General features: G+C 35.7%; 1 protein-coding gene across 3 annotated transcripts in view; it reads right to left on the bottom strand.

Annotated features, from left to right (window-relative positions):
* SNTG1 (syntrophin gamma 1) overlaps nucleotides 1-17,897 on the bottom strand; it is a 922,421-nt gene that overhangs the window by 511,249 nt on the left and 393,275 nt on the right. The gene's annotated exons all lie outside the window — the stretch shown is intronic.

A 17,897-nucleotide genomic window follows, 5' to 3' on the forward strand; every position in this document is an offset into this window, starting at 1 on the left:
TTTTTTTTCCCTGACAACATCATCACATATAGTTATTGATCTGGTAGAAATGGGTTGTTTATATTTTGCCATCTCATGTTTCATGCCTTTATATCCTTGTTTAAGCTATTTCTGTCACCCTTATTTTATCCCTACTACTAATTTATATTTATAAAAATTGTCTTATCCTTAAAGATTACCGCAAAATGCCTGTGTTCCATGGACTTTTCCAAAAAGCATTGCTAGCTCCCTTCCCTGCTCACATGGTAAATGTGCGTATGTCTTTTATGTAGCTTACCACATAGTGCCTTGTACCACAGTCATTTCTATGTGCCTCATTATCTTACCAGCTTACAGAATCCTTGAAGGCAAAAACTATATGTGTGTGTGTGTGTCTGTGTGTGTCTGTGTGTGTCTGTGTGTGTGTGTGTATGTTATTTTTCTTCTTCTTCTTCTTCTTCTTTTTTTTTTTTTTTTTTGCCTGTGTCAGATTCTGGTTTGCAACATGGAAGCTATTATACATGATAAAATACTAAAAGTTTACACATGCCTATTACACATATTTGTAGTACAGAACTGTGTACATAAATATGAGCACCATATTTTAAGAACACAATGGAGAATATTCAAATGTAATTTTGCCTGTACATAATGTTTTTTTCTTCTCAAAAAACTTTTTGAGTAAATTTTGATTGACATGCACTTGTAAGAGTTAACACAGACAGATCCTATGTACCCTTTACACACTCTCCTTCAATGGTAAAAACTTGGAAAACTAGTACAATATTACAACCCATATTGTATTAGTTTCTGACAAAACTTTCAACAATTTTAGAATAAATGGAAGCTAACTCATCTTGATCTACAAAAAGCACACAGCTGACTATGAAGATGTGAAGGAATTGGAATGCTCATGCATTTAATGATTACTTTGGCTATTCTAGCACCAGAGCTTTTGCTTTAGAATATTCTCATCTGTCTATAAAAAATTGCTAGTATGTGGTGTGTACACACACACACACACACACACACACACACACAATGGAATATTATGCAGCCATCAAAAGGAATGAAATCTTGCCATTGCAACAACGTGGTTGGAACTGGAGGGTATTATGCTGAGCGAAATAAGTCAATCAGAGAAAGACATGTATCATATGATCTCACTGATACGAGGAATTCTTAATCTCAGGAAACAAACTGAGGGTTGCTAGAGTGGTGGGGCGGGGAGGGATGGGGTGGCTGGGTTATAGACATTGGGGAGGGTATGTGCTATGGTGAGTGCTGTGAACTGTGTAAGACTGATGAATCACAGACCTGTACCTCTGAAACAAATAATACATTATATGTTTAAAAAAAAAAAGAAGATAGTAGGAAGGGAAAAATGAAGGGTGGAATCGGAGGGGGAGACAAACCATGAGAGACTATGGACTCTGAGAGGCAAACTGAGGGTTCTAGAGGGGAGGGGGTGGGGGAATGGGTTAGCCTGGTGATGGGTATTAAAGAGGGCAAGTACTGAATGGAGCACTGGGTGTTATACACAAACAATGAATCATGGAACACTACATCAAAAACTAATGATTGGTGGAAACTAATATGGTGATTAAAATAACATAATAAAATTAAAAAATGTAAAAAAAATACAAAAAATACAATAAATCAAGCCAAATTACAAAAACAATTGCTAGTATTTCACATTCAATCTATAGGTCAACTTGGGTGAGAACCGACCTCTTTACTATGATAAGTCTTCCATAATCATGGAGTCCGTGAATGCTTGAACATATTATTTCTCTCCATATGTTTAAATCTTCTTTGATTTGAATCAGCAACATTTTCTCACTTCCAGCATAGAGATCCTGTACATGTTTTGTTAAATTTTTACCAAAATATTTACTTCTGCCAAGATTTTGAATGTACTGTGTTTTTTAATTTTTGTTTCCTCATGTTTATTGTTAGTATGTGGAAATGCAAATGAATTTTCTGTATTGATCTTGTATCCTATAATCTCGCTCAACTCATACATTATTTCTAGGAGTTTTCTGCAGATACATTTTGATTTTTTTAATTATGTCTTTGGCAAATAGGTATAGGTTTGGTTTTTTTTTTAAAGATTTTATTTATTTATTTGACAGAGAGAGAGACAGCAAGAGAGGCAACACAAGCAGGGGGAGTGGGAGAGGGAGAAGTAGGCTCCCCGCTGAGCAGAGAGCCTGATGTGGGGCTCAATCCCAGGACCCCAGGATCATGACCTGAGCAGAAGGCAGACACTTAATGACTAAGCCACCCATGCGCCCCTAAATAGGTATAGTTTTATTTTTTCATTTCCACAATGTATGACATTTACTTTCCAGTACTGTTTTGAGTAAGAATGAGAGTGAATATTCTTGCCTTGTTCATAAATACTGGGAAAGCATTTATTCTACCACTATACATACCATGTTAGCTGTGTGGTTTTTGTAGATGTTCTCTCTCAAGATGAGTTGCTTTCTTTCCATTTATTCTTAAACTGTTGACAGTCTTGTCATGAATGAGTGTTGGATTTTGTCAACTGTGGTTTCTGCATCAATTGATAGGACTATATATTTTCTTCTTTAGCCCATTAATATGGCAGATTACACAGTTTGATTTTTGAATATTGAATATGCCTTGCTAATTCATAAAGCAACTTAGTGTTTAACATTTTTAGGGACTGCTAAATTGTCTTTCCATTTGACTACACTATTTTACATTCCCAACAGCAATGCATGAGCATTCCAATTCCTTCTTATCCTCACATTTAGCACTAAATAGTATCTTTTTGAGTACAGCAATCCTAGTGGTTTGACTTTAATTTCCCTAATAATGTTAAATGTGTTTTCATATGTTGATTGTCCAATTACATACCATCATTGGAGAAACATTTATTCAAATGCTTCACCCATTTTTTAATTGGGTCATTTGTCTTTTTATTACTGAGACATAGGAGTTTTTATACGTTCTGGATACAATTTCTTTATCATAGTTTGAAATCTTTTGCTTCATTCTATGTGTTGTCTTTCACTTTTCTTAGTGGCACCATATGTAGCACCAAATTTATTAATTTTACTAATTTATGTGTTTTTTATTTGTTACTTGAGCTTTTGTTTCCTATCATAAGAAACCATTGCCTAACCAAATTTCATAAAGACTTACTTCAGTGTTCTATTCTAAGACTTTTATAGTTTTAGCTCATATATTTAGACATATAATCCATTTTAAGCTAATTATTATTTATGGTGTGATAAAGTGATACTTCATTATTTTGTCTGTGTACATCCAGTTGTCCCACAACAAGTTGTTGAAAAGACTACTTTTGCTACCCAATTCTTTTAGCATTTTTGTTGAAAATCCATTTGCTACAAATGTAAGGGTTTATTTCTGGAATCTTAATTACATTCTTTTGTTTATGTCTTTCCTTATAACCCCATCACACTTCCTGGTTACTGTAGCTTTGAAGTAAGTATTGAAATCTAAAAGTGTGAGTCTTTTAACTTTATTCTTCTATTTCAAGATTGGATTTGATAACTTCAGTCCTTAGAAATTCTATATAAATATTAGAACCAGTTGCTCATCAATTTTTGCAAGAAAGCCAATTGTGGTGTTAACAGGGATTACATGTAATCTATAGATCAATTTGTAAAGTACAATTCTCTTAATAATATTGTCCTACAATCAGTGAAAATGTAATGTCTTTCTAATTATTTAAGTCTTTAACTTCCTACAACAATGTTGTGGTTTTCATTGTACATGTTTTGTTCTGCTTTTGTTAAATTTATTTTAAATGAATTTGTTTTATTATTTTCAATGCTAATGCAAAAGGAATTGTTTCCTTGATTTCCTTAAAAAACTATTGCTAGTTTATAAAAATATAACTCATTTTATGCTGTTGTTGTAGTTGCAACTCTTTTTAACTGGTTTATTAGCTCTATTTTTTTGTGTGGAGATTTTATAGAATCTTCTACCTAGAAGACCATGCCATTTACAAATAAATATAGTTTTATTTATTTCTTCCAATATGGATGCCTGTTATTCCATTTTCTTGCCTAATTGTGCTACTAGAACTTTCTGTCACAGATGAATAGAAGGGGCAAAAACAAGTACTTTTGTTTCAGAACTTACCAAGAAAGTCTTTAGTCTTTAATTATTAAGAATACTGCCTGCTGAGGGTTTTTCAAAGCTGCTCTTTATCAGAACGAGGGAGTTGCCTTCTTTCTAGTCTGTTGAGTATTTTCATTATGAAATGGTGTTATATTTTGCCAAAAGATTTTTTCTGCATTATTGAGATAATCACATTTTAAGTTACTTTAATAACATAAGATTTTACATTAGTTGATTTTTTTCTTATGTTAAGCTGTCTTTCATTCTAGTGATACACACTGCAGGGTTTGGTGTATAATGTTTTTATGTGTTGCTAGGTCAAGTTTTCTAGTGTTTTTGGAAATTGTTTCATAAATATGCATTTTAATATTATGGTAATATTGGCCACAGAGGATGAGTTAGGAAGTATTGACTCCTTTTCAATTTATTAGAATTATATATGAAAGACTGGTATTAATTCTTCCTTAAAAGTTTGATAGAATTTATCAGTAATGCCATCTGATCCTGGGCTTTTTATTTCTAAGAAAGCTTTTGAATTACCAATTTAATCTCTTTAATATCTATAGGCCTGTTCTAATATTTCTTAATGAGTTAGTGTGGTATTTTGTTTCCTTCTAGAAATTTGCCCATTTAATTTATCATTCTGTAAGTATAAAGTTGCATGTGGCTATCCAGTTTTCCCAACATCATTTATTGATGAGACTATACTTTCCCCATTTATACTGTTGGCTACTTTGTCATAAATTAATCGATCATGTACACAAGGGTCTATTTCTACAAGGGTCTATTTCTGGGCTCTGTATTCTATGTATCTGTTTTTTGCAATACCATATTGTTTTGATTACTAGAGTTTTATAATATAGTTTGATATCAGGAAGCATGATGCTTCCAGCTTTGTTCTTTTTTCTTAGGACTGCTTTGACTATTCATGGTCTTTTGTTGTTCCATAGAAATTTTAAGGTTGTTTGTTCTATTTCTATGAAAAATGTCATTTGAAATTTGATAGTGATTGCATTGAATCCACAAATTGCTTTCAGTTAAATAGATTCTAACAATCTTAGTTTTTCCAGTCCCATGTTCACACAGGATATTTTTCTACTTATTGTGTCTTCTTCTCTTTCTTTTATCAATGTCTTAAAATGTTCAGTGTAGAGATCTTTCACCTCCTTGGTTAAATATATTCCTAGGTATCTTATTCTTTATGATGTAATCATACATGGAATTATTTTTTAAATTTCTGTTTCTGATAGTTTGTTATTAATGCATGGAAATGCAACTTTTTATATATTAAATTTGTATCTTGAAATTTTTCTGAATTCTTTTATTAGTTCCAACAGATTTCTGTACATTTTTTATATACATAATACCATGTCATCTGCAAATAGAGATAGTTTTATTTTTTCTTTCTGATTTTAGTATTTTTTATTTCCTTCTCTTGCCTAATTCCTGTGGCTAGGACCCTACTACTATATTGAATAAAAATAATGAATGGACATCCTTTGTCTTTTTCCTGATCTTAGATGAAAAGCTTTCAGCTTTTCACCATTGAGCATCATGTTATCTGGGGTCCCTTTTTCCTTATTTTTATTTTTATCTTCTACTCTTTTTTTTTTTTTTTTTTGCTTTCTTGGTTTTAATTGAATATTTTATATGATTCCATTTTTTCTTCTTTTTAGCATATCAATTATACTTTTTTTAAATTATTAGTTGTCCTAGGTTGGCAATATACATTTACATATAACCCAGTTCTATTTCAAATAACTTTATACTGGTTTATGAGTAGAAGAAGTACCTTGTAAGGAAGCATTTCTAATTCTTCACTTTCATCCCTTCCATCCTGTTGTCTTCATTTTACTTATCCATTAGCTATATCCACTGAATAAATTGTTGCTATAATTATTTTGAACATACTATTACCTGTTACTTCATCAAGAATTACAAAATAAAAGCTTTTCTTTTGCCTTCATTTACTTCTTTTCTAATGCTCTTCTGTCTTTATTTATTACCCAAATTTCTGCCCTATACCATTTTCTTGTTTCTGAAGAAACAAATAAAATATAAGCAACAAATTTCTTCAATTTTTGTTTCTCCGAGGAAGTAATTTCTTTTTCACTTTTGAAAGATACTTTCACTGGATACAGAACATTAGATTTGTGGGTTTCACTTTTTTTCAACACTATGCATTTCATTCTACCCTCTTCTTTCATGCACAGTTTCTTTTTTTTTCATTTTATTTTATTTAAATTCTATTAATTAACATATAGTGTATCATTAGTTTCAGAGCTAGAGTTCAGTTATTCATCAGTTGCATATAACACCCAGTGTTCATTACATCACATGTTCTCCCTGCCGATCACCCGGTTATCCCATCCCCCCACCCCCCTCCCTCCAGCAACCCTCAGTTTGTTTCCTATGATTTACAGTCTCTTATGGTTTGTCTCTCTCTCTGATTTTGTCTTGTTTTATTTTTCCCTCCCTTACCCTACAATCCTCTGTTTTGTTTCTTAAATTCCACATATGAGTGAAATCATATGATAATTGTCTTTCTGATTGACTTATTTCACTTAACATATTACCCTCTAGTTTCATCCACGTCATTGCAAATGGCAAGATTTCATTTTTTTTTTTTTTTTTGATGGCTGGGTAATACTCCATTATATATACACCACATCTTCTTTATCCATTCATCTGTCGATGGACATCTGGGCTGTCTCCACAGTTGGCTATTGTGGACACTGCTGCTATAAACATCGAAGTGCATGTGCCCCTTCAGATCACTATGTTTGCATCCTTTGGGTAAATACCTACTAGTGCAATTGCGGGGTCATAGAATAGCCCTATTTTTCACTTTTTGAGGAACTTCCATACTGTTCTCCAGAATGGCTGTACTAGCTTGCATTCCCACCAACAGTGTAAGAGGGTTCCCCTTTCTCCACATCCTTGCCAACTTTTGTTGTTTCCTGACTTGTTAATTTTAGCCATTCTGACTAGTGTAAGGTGGTATCTCATTGTGGTTTTGATTTGTATTTCCCTGATGCCAACTGATGTTGAACATTTTTTCATGTGTTAGTTGACCATTTGTATGTCTTCTTTGGAGAAACACCTGTTCATGTCTTCTGCCCATTTCCTGACTGGGTTCTTTGTTTTTTGGGTGTTGAGTTTGATAAGTTTTTTATAGATCTTGGATATTAGCCCTTTATCTGATAAAACATTTGCAAATATCTTCTTCCATTCTGTCGGTTGTCTTTTGGTTTTGTCAACTGTTTCCTTTGCTCTCCAGAAGATTTTTTTATCTGATGAAATCCCAGTAGTTCATTTTGGCTTTTTTTTCCCCTTGCCTTTGGAAATGTGTCTAGCAAGAAATTGCTGTGGCCAAGGTTGAAGAGGTTGCTGAATGTGTTCTTTAGGATTCTGATGTGTTCCTGTCTCACATTTAGGTCTTTCACCCATTGAGTTTATTTTTGTGTATGGTGTAAGGAAATGGTCCAGTTTAATTCTTCTACAAGTTGCTGTCCAATTTCCCCAACACCATTTGTTGAAGAGACTGTCCTTTTTTCCATTGGATATTCTTTCCTGCTTTGTCGAAGATTAGTTGACCATAGAGTTGTGGGTCCATATCTGGGGTCTCTAATCTGTTCCATTGATCTATGTGTCTATCTTTGTTCCGGTACCATAATGTCTTGATGATTACAGCTTTGTAATAGAGCTTGAAGTCCGGAATTGTGATGCCACCAGCTTTGGTTTTCTTTTTCAACATTCCTCTGGCTATTCAGTTCTATACAATTTTTAGGATTATTTGTCCCAGCCCTGTGAAAAATGTTGATGGTATTTTGATAGGGATTGCATTGAATGTGTAGCATAGACATTTTAACAATATTTGTTCTTCCGATCCATGAGCATGGAATATTTTTCCATTTCTTTGTGTCTTCCTCAATTCCTTTCATAAGTTTTCTATAGTTTTCAGAGTACAAATCCTTGCACAGTTTCTAAAGACAAATCTGATATGATTCTTACCATTGCTCCTTTATATGCCCTTTTTTTATTCTCACTTTTTTCAAAGCTTTAAAAATATGTATTTTTAACTTTTGCAGTTTGAATACAGTGTGTCTAGGTGTATATATTTAGGCATTTATCATGCTTGTTTTTCTCCTGGTTTCCTAGATCTGTAGTTTCGTTTCTAACATTAATGTTGGAGAATTTTCAGTCATCATTGCTTCAAATATTTCTTCTCCTCTTTTCTCTATTTCTTTTGCTTCTGATATTCAACTATGTATATTTTAGTTTTTATAATTTCCCACAACCCTAGGACAATTCTTAGCTGTCTTTGTATCCTGATTCTCTCTCTTAAACTTTTAGGTGGTATATCTTTCTGAGTTACTGACCAAGAAATTTCCATTGTTTTCCAAAACACCCTTAGAAAATATTTCCAAAGGTGTTCTCCTTAGGGAGAGCTATGAAGTTCTCTGTTCTTATGGCCTCTGTCTCACATTTGGCAGAAACTCCACACTACTGCACCAGACATGATGACTATCATGTTATCATCCTGCTTCTGGAAGGATATCCCTAGTCTAGAAGCAGGGTGCTAGATGAGGATGGTAGCCTCTGGGGTTTTTTGTTGTTGTTTTGGCTTGCCTCTCCTGGCATGAACAAACACCCTATGAGTAGACTCAGTTGGAAACTAGTGGGCCCAATAGTCTCTGCCAGTCATATCTTACATAGAACTTCTGTCCTAATTAGTAGGTTCAGTGAGAGAGGGATCCTCAATCTCTACTGTGCCTGCCTCTAACAGCTCCTGCCACACAAGCTGGGAGCAAGGGTCGATGAAAGATCCTGGATGGCTCTCTCTTGCTGGGATTAAACCATACTCAGGATGGGGAATCTAGGGAAAGAGTCCTATCTTTGCCATACTCACACAGAATAGGTCTTCCATCATATGGAGATGGGAGTGGGTGGGAGCAGGTGTGGTTCAAATGCTACAATTCTTGCTATTCTGATCAAGATTGAGCAGTTTTTCTTGAATAAGTGGTTCTCCATTTGGTGTATGCCAATAGGAGAATGTCCAGAAACCACACATATATAGACCACTATCTCCAGTTAAGTAGTTAAGTAGTTGTAGAGAGGGTCCAAACTTTGAGTTCTTCACAATACCATTCTGAAAGTCAAGACCAGTTTTTTTAAGTTACAGTAATTTCCTCTTATTTTACTTTCTATTACAATATTTGTTCAACACACTCAGTATTAATTAAACAATGTTGGAATTAATTTTCCCTCAGTTCTGGTATTTTTTCATGCTTTGACTATTTCCTTAGCTTACAAACTTCTTGAAGATATGTTTTATTCATGTTTACATAGTTTCTGGGACATATTATTTAATAAATAAAAACATAAATGAGTGTCATGATTAATAAGGCTTCTAGTCTTTAAATATTTTAATATTAAATATGTTATGGTAGATCAGGTAGTTCTTTGGTTAATTCAATACAAAGATTAGTCTTTCACTCTTTATTCTTACTGATTATCAATCTTTTTAAGAAAACAGCATATGGATATCTACTATATTTCAGGCACTATGGCTGGCCCCGTGAGAATTAGAAAGACATGAGAGGCTTGACCCCTATCTTGTGGATGCTCACAGTTTAATAAGATAAATAGGAGTATACACCAAGAGATTATTACTAATATATGGAGCATATTTAAATATGGAAACAGTCCTGTAATTATGAAACTCTATAGGAGACTTAAGGAAAAGGATATCCTGATGCTGAAAATAACCAGTAGGAAAACTGCAGAACACAGAAGCAGTAGACTGCAGACAACATGCTTTGTCATTGTTAAACAGATCAGTATTTGAGAAGGACATTACTGTGGGGAAGCAGTAGATCATAACAATTTTTAGTGCCAGACTGACAGATCTTAGAGGTGAGGTAGAGTTTACTTTATCTTACAGAAAAATGGAAGGACATAGATAGTTTTGCAGTGTCAAGTAACATGATGTTATGAGTTAAATAAACATTCCTATGTTGAAGACTTTGTCCCTAGTACTTTCAGAATGTGACCTTTTTTGAGAATAAGGACATTACAGATGTAATCAGGTAGGATGGGTCCCTAATCCAATATAACTTGTATCTTAATAAGAATGGGAAATTTGTGGATAGGCATGCACACAGAGAGAACACTATGTAGATGGATTGCAGTTATACTTCTACAAACCAAGGAACACCAAAGATTGATGTCAAACCACCAGAAACTAGGAGAGAGAGATGGAAGATATTTTTCTTCATAACAGCAGATAAGATCAACCAACTCTACTTACACTTTGATTTTGGACTTCTAGTCTTCACAACTGTGAGTACATAAATTTCTGTTGCTTAAGCCATCCAGTTTGTGGTATTGTATTACCGCCGCCCTAGCTAATACATGTGATGACAGTGAAGGTTACAAAGTGTTATGATATCCTTTAAAATTTAGTTCAAAACAATAGAAATTTGACATATTATAAAATTAATTAGAGAGAAAGAAGCTTTCAGAGTCAAGGAAACCAGTTAAGTGGTAAGAATAATAATCATGGCTAAACATGATAATACCCAGGCCCCATTCTAAAAATACAAGTCTGACTTTATAATTACAAATGACCCTGATGAGAAAGAAAACTAAGGGTTTGTAAAGACAAATTACAGATACAAAGATAGCTCTCTGCTCTGTGATGAGCTCAGATCTAAAAGGGTCAATTAAAAAGGACAGAAGGTACACTGAATAAGCTATAGCAAATAAAGTTACAAAGATGAATACTATCAGAAAGGTTACAGTTCAGATTGAGATGAACTTAATGAGAATTGCTAGATAACAAAAATGTTCAGAGCAAAAACAGTGAGAATGAAAGAGACCGTCAATTCCCCAGCAGCAAAAGTCTTGCAGAATAGGAACACCCAGTTTGTCCTTCCTCACTCACCTCTTTTTAGTCTCAAATTACTGAAAGGAAACCTAAGACTCTAGTAGGAAAAGAAGGTGCAAGAAATTACCTAGGAGTTTCCATGATAATTACAACTCAGGGTATCTAGGGAATAGTGAGGATGAGATTTCACCATTACTTTTAGTATCTTTTAGTTTCCAGAAAGAGAACTGAAAGGAAAGTAGGTTCTTCAAAACAAACTGCATCATCTAGCACAAAGATCTCTCAAAGATTATATTCTTTGCTAGATAATGTATTAGTTGAGAATGTAGTCTTTGACATTCATTGACATGTTTCTAATCCTGGCATCCCCATTTAATTATTTTATAAACTGCATTGTATCATATTTCTATTTGTAAAATGAGAATAAAATTTGTAAAACAATTGATGCATATATGGCACACGTAAGTAGCAAATAAATATGAGGTCTTGCTAATGGCATGACCAGTGTTACCACTATTTTCATTTCCAGCCATTCGCTCTTTGATTCTTTTTGTTTTAACTCAAGTTGAGTGGTTGCTGTGTTTTATGTACCTTATTTTTGTGCTGGGCTTTGGAAATATCTAGATATATATACATAAAAAAGATTTTTTCATTTCAAAGGGCACAAACCCATAATAAGGAGCAGGCAAGCCAGGGATATTCTGTAGAATTTACTGTTGTCAAGACTGGGGTAAAAGTTATAAGGAGCTTCACAGGGGAATTGACAGTCTGACTGAGTCCAGTAGGATGGGGAGAAATTTATGAAGGTGTCAAGCAGAGAAAAAGCTTTTGGGAAAAAGGAAATCAACATTTGGAAATGCAGAGATAAATAAGAGCATATTCGTCCTTGGGGGAATTGTGTTTAAGAGCATGACTGGAGAAAAGCTGAAAGTAGAACTTTAATAGAGGCATTGTGGTAAAAAGTTGTCAGTATTATTTGAAAAGTTGAGAGGGCTGTATAACTAGCAAAGAAGGAGCTTTGATTTGAGGGCTGTCCTCTTCTACATAGAGGATGTGATAGGTTGAACTGTGTTACCTCCAAATTACAGATGTTGAAGTTCTAGCACCCAGTACCACAGAATGTGACCTTATTTGGAGATAGGGTCCTTATAAAGGCAATCAGTTAAAATGAGAGGTCATTAGGATGGACCCTAATTCACTATAACTGGTGTCCTCATAAAAAGGAGAAACCTGGATACAGAGGCAGACATGCATAGAGGGCAAGTGTGACAGGAAGAGATGCAGGGAAAAGACAGTCATCTACAAGTCAAGGAGAGACTTTTCCCTCACAGCCCCCAAAAGGAGCCAACTTTGTCAATACCCTGATCTTGGACTTGTAGCTTCCAGAACTGTGAGACAATAAATTTGTGTTGTGTAAGCAACCCAACTGGCAATACTTTTTTACTGCAGCCCTAGCAAACTAATGCAGAAGATGAAGAACAAAGATGCTATGTTCCTGCATTAGTTTTGAAAGATCAGATAATCCTTATTTATTCAGTCTAAGTAGTGTCACATTTAATGCATCTAATATCAGGTGTATGTTATTTCTATGCATTAACCATTTTAATACATTTTAATAAGAAATAGTTAATGATTTTTACTCTTTCTTAAATTACTCAATTTGTAAGGACTTCAGCAAGCTATTACATTGATTCTGGTTTTTAAGACTGCAGTTGTGTAGCATTCTCCCAATTTAAAGATAAGTTACATGAATCATTGCTGTAATACTTAAGAGTTCACACAGCTTTTGCAGTTTCCAAATTCATTTGTATGCATTCAATCATGCTTCATAATAACCAAAAGAAGAATGCGCTCTCATCCCTCTGGTCTTACCCTTTTGACAGATGAGAAATTTGAAGGCAGACGGATAAATGAAAAGCCCCAGGTTACAGTGAGCAGAGGGTTCTACATCCAGTGTTCCCCTTCCAGACCATGTTGCCTCTATTTATTTAGCCATCAAGCTCAAAAGAACAGCAGAGACCACAGTTTGTGGTCTGACATTCTGCATCAACTCAGGCAATTGTGAGACACTGAAAACTCCAGATCACTGGTCTCAGGAGTGAAAGAGTGGCTCCAGGCAGGATTCTGAAGTCACATTCATTCTGGTGTGCTGACTTGTTAGGCCGTTTGTGAGAAGGAAAACAATTGGGTTAACCCAGTGTATGAAACATGTTTATTGCTCCATATGCATGCACTGAGAATATTCCTAGGCATTTTGAGAGTTATAATTGCTCTGATCTAACCATGAAAACTTAATAAAAACTTTGTTGGAAGAATGAAAATGGAAAAGAATTGGAAAAACTCTATTTGCTCAGATTTATCCAAACCATAACACTTTAAGTGGCAGAATACAATTTTTCAAAAGAAAATAAGCTCTAGGTTTGTAGAATGTCTGTTTCTATCTCTTTCCCTCTGTGAGTTAAGCTTATAAGCTTTTACACCAGAAATAGTAGTCTACCATCCATTCCGTGATCACCAAGCATATTTGAAGCTACAGGTTTTTCTTTAAAAAAGTGCTGAGACACATATGTCTCAACACTGAACTGGCCATTATGTGATCCTGCCTTGGCAAAGGGTTGATAAATATTCATGTTTGTGGATGCTGTAGATATACAGGATGAAGCCCATGAGAATCTCTGCTGTGCTAACACAGCTCCCAGCTTGAGAGGGGCTGGCTTTCATATTGAAATTTAAAATGCCTGTAGTATTCCTGAAGGAAACACAGAAGATTCAGCATGTTTTATCTAAAATTGAAAAATGTACTTAAGGGGGGTGCATTTTAGAATCAAATGGACTTGGTTCTGAAATCCATGACTTTTCTATTTTAAGAGAAAAACATGAAACAATATTGAGCATGTCAACAGGATACAGGGCAGGATTTTCATAGGCCTGCTGCCTTGACATTCTGAGTGGTTTGTTAACAGTGGAAAGCAGAATGTGGAAATAAGTGACTCCATCAGAACACGAATCTCCCCACTTGCCAGAAGCCTACCCCTGCCCTCGGAAACCAGCTCACTGCCACCAAGTCCAGTTCTTCACTCTTCTGGGACCCCTTCAAGTTTATCTCAGTAAGAAAAAGGAAGCATTAGAGAATGTATCTATTTTTCATATCCTCTATCACATGTAGATTCTTGCACTGTGTATTTGTGATTCTGAAAAATGAAGAGGAAACCTGCCAGAGTTCAAGTTTCTAATCTCACCTTCTAGCGCCTGTGATCTGGATGTATGCCCTTGGCATAACACAGAGAAACAAAAAGAGATGGAGGTTTTCCACTGACATCTGGCCTGAAGACAAATACCTTAAAATGCATGGCTTTTGCTCTTAGAGTAGTCCCAAGGAGTGCTGTGCTGAAACTGGTTAGTTTACCATCCTTGAAAATGTTCAAGAGTGGTTGGTCAATAATGTAACAAAAATGGCATAGACTTGGTGAAACATCAGATGGACATTTGCATTCTAAAATCCATTCACATCCTAAGAGATTTGATTTCTAATATTGGTGCAGTAGAAGTAAAAAGGAAAATATTGATGTGAGAGGATTAGAACAGTCAAACTGACCTTACAAACAAAGTAAACAAGGGAAAAGTACTCATAAGTAAAGCACTCAAAAATATCCACAAACTCATAAGAACTGTACTTACATGAAACCCTAAATGAGCATTAATAGTTAAAATTGCAAATGGAATCTGAAATATCAAAGAATGTTGTTACAATTTTTTTTCAGACTGTCACAACATTAAAATTAAGTAATTGTCACACAGGTTTTTTTAAATATATATGAAGATAACAGTTCAACACTGACTTATCTGGTGCATATGTCATTAGCTGTCAATTTATTCCTAAATATTTTATAGATGTGTTTTTTTTTGAATGAGCATTCTGTTCAACGTTAATTGTTTAACTTTCAAAAGTAGAATTTAATTCTATATAAGTCAACATTTACTTAATGAGTCCAAGACCTCAGCAGAAACAGCAGACAAGTTCATTGATCTCAACAGCAACACACTCAGGAAGTCTTGCAAGAGTCAAAGTAAACTCCATGACTTCTATGCAGTACTATTCTATAAACAGACATCATTATCTGTTTTCTATAAATAATTAAATTAAAGGTTGTATACACATCGATATAGGTATACAAAAGGTTTATTGGAAACATACCTATCCACTGCCATCCTCACAAAGTGGAATGTGTATATTCCTTGGAGGTTCACGTCAATATACTAAATGGTATAAACAGCTACAGAAAAAATAGGGTGTGTCTTTGAGCATCAGCCTTACTCAAAGATTTAGAGAAGAGATTGCCTTATGACAAACCAAACATACTTATCAATAGAGTAGATGTGAAAGAAAAATTCATGTTAAAAAATAACGTCTGGGGGGTGAACTGGATTTCATCTGGTCCCAGGAATTCAGCTGGATAGGGATCAAACCATTCTAAACACCTACGAACTCAACAGGAGATCGAAGAAAAGAATAGCAACAACTCTCTGAACAGAAAAGCGACCACTTTCTGGAAGGTAGGACGTTTGGAGAAGTGAATCAGAGACGATATTTGGGAAGATAGACAGCGGGGGAGGGGGCCTTTGTCAGCCGCTTCTGGCAAGTGATAGAGCAGCGGAGCACAAAATAGAACTTTTAGAAGTCAGGTCCGCTGAGGGATGGCACTCCAGTGGCTAAGTGGGGGGTAGAAACCTCGCTGGGACAGTGTGGTCTCAGGACCCTCGGGGTCACAGAAAGACCAAGGGTGCCTGAGTGTGGCAGAGCTCCCAGGTATCGGAGCGGGGATGCTGGCTGCACAGACGGAGCCGAGGAGTGGGCTCTCAGCTCGGGGTTGCCATAAACCATGATCCCCGGCACAGTCGGGCCACTGCTCTTCCAGCAGGGACCCAACAAGCAGCAGATCCGGGGAGACTCCCCTTCCTCCCCAGGGAGGAGCAGTGCAGGAGCACACCGGAGGGATCTGCTGGGTTTGGAGACTCCACACGGGATCAGGTGCCAGAGATAGAAATGCTCGGTCACAGGCCTGGTGAGCACGGAGTGTGGCCAGAGACCAGGGAGATGGGAGTGACTGACTGCTTTTCTCTGGGGGCTCACTGAGGAGTGGGGTCCCGAGTTCTTGGCTCCAGTGGGGCAGAGATTGGGAGGCTGCCATTTTCACTCTCATCCTCCAAAGCTGTATGGAAAACTTGCAGGGAACAAAAGCTCCCAAGAGCAAACCCGAGCAAATTATTTAGCCCGGCCCCGGCAAGGGCGGGGCAATTCCGCCTCCGGCAAAGACATCTGAGAACCACAACAACAGGCCCCTGCCCCAGAAGATCAGCAAGAACAGCCAGCCAAGACCAAGTTTACTGACCAATGAGAATGGCAGAACTCCAGCGCTAGGGGAATACTGCACATAGAATCCATGGCTTTTTTCACATGATTCTTTAATGTTTCAAAGTTAATTTTTTTAACTTTCTTTTTTTTTAATTTTATTTTTCCCTTTTTCAACCAACATCTTAATCCCTTTTTTATTTTTCATTTTTAGAGTCATAGTCTATCCCTTCATAGTAGTTACCCTTATTTTTGGTATATATATATATATATATATATATATATATAAGTGTTCTCTCTTTAAAATTTTGGGATACAGTCTCTTCTAACAGATCAAACTATACCCTAAATCTCTAGTGTATGGCTTTGTTCTAGTCTCCTGCCTGATCACATTCTCTCCCTTTTATATTTTTAAATCCTCTTCTTTCTTTTTTCAACCAACTTCTTATCTTATCAATTCCTTTTATAAAATCTTTTATAATTTCCCTTCATCGTATTAACCCTTATTTTTGAACATATATAAGTTTTTCTTTCTTTAAAATTTTGGGAGGCACTTTCTTCTAACAGACCAAAATACGCCCAAAATCTAGTGTGTGGGACTGATCTATGCACCAGCCTGATCATATCTGATCATATTCAGTTTTTGTTTTGTTTTGTTTTGGTTTGGTTTGGTTGGTTTGTTTTTGTCTTTGTCTTTTTCTTTTCCTTTCTTTCCCTTTCTTTTCCCCCAGTTTCAGGTCTTTTCTGATTTGTTAAATGTATATTTTCTGGGGATGTTGTTACCCTGTTACATTTTGTTCTCACATTCATCTATTCACCTCTGGACAAAATGACAAGATGGAAAAAATCACCTCAAAAAAAAGAACAAGAGGCAGAACCGACTGCCAGGAACCTAATCAATACGGATATTAGTAAGATGTCGGAGCTAGAGTTCAGAATGATGATTTTAAAGATACTAGCTGGGCTTGAAAAAAGCATGGAAGATACTAGAGAAACCCTTTCTGGAGAAATAAAAGAACTAAAATCGAACCAAGTCGAAAACAAAAAGGCTATTAATGAGGTGTAATCAAAAATGGAGGCTCTAACTGCTAGGATAAATGAGGCAGAAGAGAGAATTAGTGATATAGAAGACCAAATGATGGAAAATAAAGAAGCTGAGAAAAAGAGAGAAAAACAATTACTAGATCACGCAGGCAGAATTCGAGAAATAAGTGATACCATAAGATGAAACAACATTAGAATAATTGGGATCCCAGAAGAAGAAGAAAGAGAGAGAGGAGCAGAAGGTATACTGGAGCAAACTATGGCAAAGAATTTCCTTAATTTGGGGAAGGAAACAGGGATTAAAATCCAGGAGGCACAGAGAACCCCTCTCAAAATCCATAAAAATAGGTCAACACCCCGACATCTAATAGTAAAACTTACGAGTCTCAGAGACAAAGAGAATATCCTGAAAGCAGCTGGGGAGAAGAGATCTGTAACCTACAATGGTTGAAACATGAGATTGGTAACAGACCTATCCACAGAGACCTGGCAGGCCAGAAAGGACTGGCATGA

Source organism: Halichoerus grypus, chromosome 5, assembly GCF_964656455.1.
Source record: "Halichoerus grypus chromosome 5, mHalGry1.hap1.1, whole genome shotgun sequence".
Classification (NCBI taxonomy): Eukaryota; Metazoa; Chordata; class Mammalia; order Carnivora; family Phocidae; genus Halichoerus; species Halichoerus grypus.